This window comes from Triticum aestivum, chromosome 5D, assembly GCF_018294505.1.
Source record: "Triticum aestivum cultivar Chinese Spring chromosome 5D, IWGSC CS RefSeq v2.1, whole genome shotgun sequence".
NCBI lineage: Eukaryota > Viridiplantae > Streptophyta > Magnoliopsida > Poales > Poaceae > Triticum > Triticum aestivum.
The window spans coordinates 479,311,097-479,317,096 of record NC_057808.1 but is presented as its reverse complement, the minus strand read 5'-3'; positions in this window follow the sequence as shown (position 1 = coordinate 479,317,096).

The following is a 6,000-nucleotide window of genomic DNA, read 5'->3' as shown; positions in this document are numbered from 1 at the left end:
TATCTTAGAATCTGAAGGGTTACAAACCAGGTCTTTGCAAAAGATCCAAACGCCAGGAGATAATAAACCAACTCTAGTTTTTATAGATACTGCTCCAGCACAGAGAAACCCAACTCCTACTGATAATAAGCAGATTCCAGTGGCCAAAGAACTAGTCCGCTCCAGTCCAGCAAAAATATGTCAACTCCATTCTAAGAAGCGTGTGCGTATCCTTGCATCATGAAATTTTATAGCATGTTGATCATATTTTCTACATGTTTCTTACCCATCTCTCTTTTAGAAAATAAACTTAACAGATAGAAGAATTTCTGCACTGGTATTGTCTGTGAGGAAAGATTTTTGCAGGAATTCTCTGTGCTCCAATGCAGATGTAAGTACCTGTTGTATATCACTATATTTTTACATCAGCATGTATTTTGTTAATCGGCGTGAATCCAACCTTTATCTCATCTAAATTTAGTTGTAGAAAAATTTATGATTAAAGGCCACAATGTTGATTTTTGTAAGGAAAACTGCCTGGTAGTTTTGCATCCTGAGCTGCATGAGTGTACTATCTCATATCAGTGGGTTTGAATACTTTGGTTCTGCAGTGGGTTTTCAGTGTGTTTTTTACTGTGTTGTCATGTCGTATCCCTAGCTCTTACATCATACTCCCTCCGTCCGGATTACATGTCGCGGAAATGGATAAAACTGGATGTATCTAGAACTGAAATACGCCTAGACCCATCCATTTATTTCCGGATGGAGGGAATACATGTCAATATGTCATTCCTTTCTATTCTTCAGTACCTATTCCATCTCTGTTGTAGCATGTTTTATAATTGAAGCACCATTCTTCTATATAAGGCATGCAAGGGGAAGACGGCTATGTTAGAATCTGAAGGGTTACAAACCAGGTCTTTGCAAAAGATCCAAACGCTGGGAGATAATAAACCAACTCCATTTTTCATAGATACTACTCTAGCACAGAGAAACCCAACTCCCACTAATAATAAGAAGATTCCAGTGGCCAAAGAACTAGTCCGCTCCAGTCCAGCAAAAGAATGTCAACTCCATTCTAAGAAGCGTGTGCGTATCCTCGCATCATGAAATTTTATATCATTCTGATCATATTTTCTACATGTTTCTTACCCATCTCTCTTTTAGAAAATAAGGCCAAATGATAGAAGACTTCCTTCATTGGGATTGTATTCGAGGAAAATATCTTGCGGGAATTCTCTGTGCTCCAATGCTGATGTAAGTACCTGTTGTATATCACTATATTTTTACATCAGCATGTATTTTGTTAATCGGCGTGAATCCAACCTTTATCTGATCTAAAATTAGTTGTAGAAAAATGTTAAAGGCGTCAATGTTGATTTTTGTAAAGAAAACTGCCTGGTAGTTTTGCATACTGAGCTGCATGAGTGTACTATCTCATATCATGCACATTACTAAATTATAGTGCTGCTCTGGTTGCCCATTCATTCATTGTGTCAATGTTGCTTTCATATTACCTTACATGGCTGATGATAGCTGTGCCATATTGTGTTAATTTGGTGTTGGCTAGTTGCCCAAACGTTCGTTGTGCCAATGTTGCTTTCCTATTATCTGACTTGGCCAATGATAGCAATGCTAGTGTGTTAATTTGGTGCAGGCTGCTGAAGATAAGAAGACAAACTCTGAAAATAGCAAGGCAACCCCATTGTTTCTTTCCAATAAATCTAGGCCAGGTAATATGGCAATAAATCATGATTAATCTGTTTGGTTCCCCTCCTAATTTATGTTATGATGCAGTGGTCGAGACACTCTCCACTATCAATAATACAAGCCTGCCAAAATCGCCATCTGAACCTGTTCAGTATCCTCTCTCTCGAATGCAACGGAAAAAATGTATGTTTGTGAACCAATTAATGGCTGAAGCAATGATGGAAATGGTGGAGGAATCAGAGGTGCATAGTCGTGCGACACAACAACTGATTAATGTTTTCAGAGACAGTGTAGCAAAGCAGCAAGAACTTGCCCACATGCTTATGGGCGTCATCCGTGCTGAGGTTGCAAATTGTGACGTTGTAGATCGTTAGGTTCTGTTCATTTATTTGCACTGGCATCAATCTTTGATTGCCCAGTGGATGTAATTTCCTGTAATATATGCTGGATGTGCAACGTTTTTTCCTGTATGCCGTACCTTTGCTTGATCGGTTTTGGTCATGTGCATAATTGCTCGCTGTAATGGGCTCAAATTATCTAATTTGGCGTAAAGACATGTACAAACTTTAGTGGGCCCATTAAGTTAATGGGTCGTTACCAGGCCGAAAGTTAATGGTCGGCCCTCTTAACTCCCGGGTCGTTAACAGGCCGACATCGAAGCGGGCAACAGGCGGGCCCAATTGATTTCACGGGCCGTTAACAGGCCGTTACTAAGTTCGGGCTACATATGGCCCAACTATACTATGAGCCTTTAGCAGGACGAAAGACACAATGGGCTTGTACTGGACCATGAAGAGCATGGGCTGCTAAGAGGCCGAAAGTCAGGTCGTATTGTAAATGGCCCAACTGTGTTGTGGGCCTTTAGCAGGCCGAAAGAGAAACCGGGCTGGTATTGGACCATGAAGGGCATGGGCCGTTACCAAAACTCAGGTCCGACTACAGATGGCCCAACTCATTTATGGTCCGTTAACAGGCTGAAAGGCACACAGGGCCGGGAATTGGCCCAACACTTAAATGGGTCGCTAAAAGGCCAAAACGCAGGTCCGACTACAAATGGCCCAACTGATATATGGGTCGTCAACAGGCTAAAAGACACACCGGGCCGGAAATTGGCCCAACACTTAAATGGGTCGCTAAAAGGCCGAAACTCAGGTCCGACTACAAATGGCCCAACTGATTTATGGGCTGTCAACAGGCTGAAAGACACACCGGGCCGGAAATTAGCCCAACATTTAAATGGGTCGCTAAAAGGCCGAAAGATGTACATCGTGAAAATTGGCCCATACATTGAGTGGGCCGTTAACAGGCCAAAATCTCATCGGGCCGATATTGAGCCCAAATATATAGCGGGCTGTTAACGGGCTCAAACTGACGATGGGCTGCAACGGTGTCAAATCTTTAACGGGCCGTTGACGGGCCGAATTGGCACATCTCGTATGGGTCGTGGGCTTAAATGGACCTGACACAAGTAGGCCTTATATGGGCTGGCCTGCTAATTTTTACTGGGCCGGCCTTTTTCACCGGAATGGGCCACTGTTGGGGCGTGCCACGTGTCGACCTATCATAGGCGCCTCCTGTCCAATGAGTGGATGACATCTGTCCCAACGGTGAGGCAACACGTGTTTCCTCCGGCCAATGATGATTTTACACGTGGAAAATCTCCATTGGTCCAGGCTGTTAACGGGTTATCGGATCCAAAACCGGACCCGATAGCTTAACGGTGTTCCGTTACGGTGGATGCCACGTGTCGGTCACCCTTGACAAAAGCACTTCTGTGATGCCCGATTTATCGTCATGGAAGTGGACACTTCCGTGATGATAATTTTGGTAATGTCATGGAACACTTCTACGACAGTACATGTATGACTATCTTGATTCTGTCATAAAATCGTCATGGATGTACATGCATGACAAAAAACGTGACCTACTGTGACAAACATGTATCATCATGGAAGTGTATTTTTTTGAAGTGTCCTTGGCAGAGTGTTTCGCCAGGATAGTGGGGTTCCCCAGTTCTTGGAAGCCAGTGCCGGTGATCAGAACATCTTCAGTATTGGTTCTGAAGGCTTGATTGGGCTTGGCGGTTTAGCACCCAAAGGGTCAATATTTATATGATCGGTGGAGGCGTCAAGGTTCTCTGGTGGCGGGTCATCAGCAAGTTCCTTCGGTGTTGCACGGAGGCTTCAGATACTAGTGCTTGCTTCTCTGGTTCATGAGTTTTTGGGCTTTCGACCGGTTTGTTTGTTTTTGCCTTCTTGCTGGGCTTTGCCTTTCCACCGCGAGAAAGGATTGAAGAGGTTAGTATATGTATCGAAATGTGAAAATAGCAGAGACAAAGTCATTATCCAGGGGCAGTTTTGAAAGCCGGCAGCTGGGTCTGAGATGAGTCGCCAGAGGAAGAATGAGAAGTCCCCTGATAATTCGAGTTAGAAAGATTAAGTGGTTGGCGAATAAGACCCGCCGTTGGATAGAAAGAATTTGAATTTTGAGGCACCTCTTTCCGGCGCTTGTGTGCGGCTGGTGTATTGGGTAACCCGGAGGATAGTTCTCCGCCTCCACTAGTCCGAGTTCTGTGCCGGTTCTCATGCTATTGTTGCTTCAAAATAAAGTTGGGATGCAAGTAAGCTAAGGGGTGAGAAAACATTACTTTCCTGGTTACTTGTCGAATTTTCTGTCTTGGCAAAGGCTCTGAGTCGGAGGAAATAATAGTTACCTCTTCATCACCCGCTTGGCTGGCTTCCACGTCATCCTGATAGCAATCAGTGTCAATAAGATAATTGAAAAAAGAGCCAAGGGAATCAAGGTCTGCCTCCGACTCATCATCTTCATCCAAGTTTAAAAGTTCTGAGGCGGTTGATTTCTTCTTATTCTTTTTAAGGGCTTTAGTCTTAGCCCTGGCTTTCTTGGCTGCTTTCTCGTCATACTTCTTGTTCCAAAAGGTGGATGCAACCTATATAATGCATATAAAGGTAAGAGATACGCAGATCATATAACCAAGTGAGGCAAAATAAGTGATTGGAGAAACTTACATCAGGCGGCGGGTTAAGTTTGCAAAAGGGGTTCAGCCCCACTTTGCTGCAGCTTTCCAAACTTTCCCCAAGAATGGTTTTGGTCATATCATTGATCGCCTTATCAGACAAACGTGCTTGGCAGTGGCGCACTGGATCTTTGACATCACCAGTATATGTGCACATTAAACTAGGCCGTCGACTCAAAGGTATAATCCGCCAAGCCACCCAGCAACGAACCAGGTCAACACTAGTCAGTCCATTGGTCAGCAACGCTCTAACCTTTGAAAAGTAGGCATATACTAGGTTCGTTCAGCAGTGGTAAGCCGGTCTGGAAGAGTGTGTTTTGGGTTGCGCCGGTGGTTACGATAACCTGGTAAGGGATTTTCTTCAGCTGGAGATGTGTCTTGGCAATAGAACCAAGTTTGATTCCAGTCCTTGGGATGACTTGGAAGGGTAGCACAAGGAAAAATGACGTCTTTCTGTCGCTGAATTGAGACTCCAACAAGCTCTAAGCTGGGCCCGTCAGTGAACTCATTCTGGCGGTTCAAATAAAAATACTCTCTGAAGAGTTCAACACTGGGTTCTTCTTGAAGATATACTTCACAGAAGACTTGGAAATTGCAGATATTTGAAACGGAATTGGGTCCGATGACTTGAGGATGAAGTTGAAAGAAATGCAGAACATCATGAAAGAATTTTGACCCGGGCGGTGAGAAGCCCCGGTTCATGTGATCAGTAAAAACAATAACCTCATTATCCTGCGACTGAGGTCTGACTTCATTTGGGTCTGGAACACGCCAGTGAATGACATTTTTTGCTGACAAGAAGCCGATTTTGACATAGTCCTCAAGCATTTCTTCTGTGATGATAGAAGGGACCCAGATGCATGACGTAATGGTCTTAGTCATGATTGGGGTGCACGACCTAAAAGAGAGAAATATTGACGGTTTAAGAATATGCTGTTAAGCCGGCCAATTGATTCAAAGGTAATAAAGTGCTATAAAGAGCCAATGTGTTAAGCCGGAAGATAGCAGTGAGTTATGCAGATATATCTATGAGCGGCTTAAAAGGGGACTAATGGTACATGGCGGGTTACGGTTTATCAGTTAAGCCGCCCAGACAGTTATCATATGTGAGATCTATAAGTGAAGGATTGCTAAGTGTTGGACAAACTATTCATAGATTGGTATTGTAATTTTGGATCTGCAGCAGTTCAGAAAATGAAGTAAATTCTAAAGCTAAGGTGGCGGCAGCAGAAAAGTTTGTGTGCCCAGATGAGATCTTCTATGGAGGGGACGTA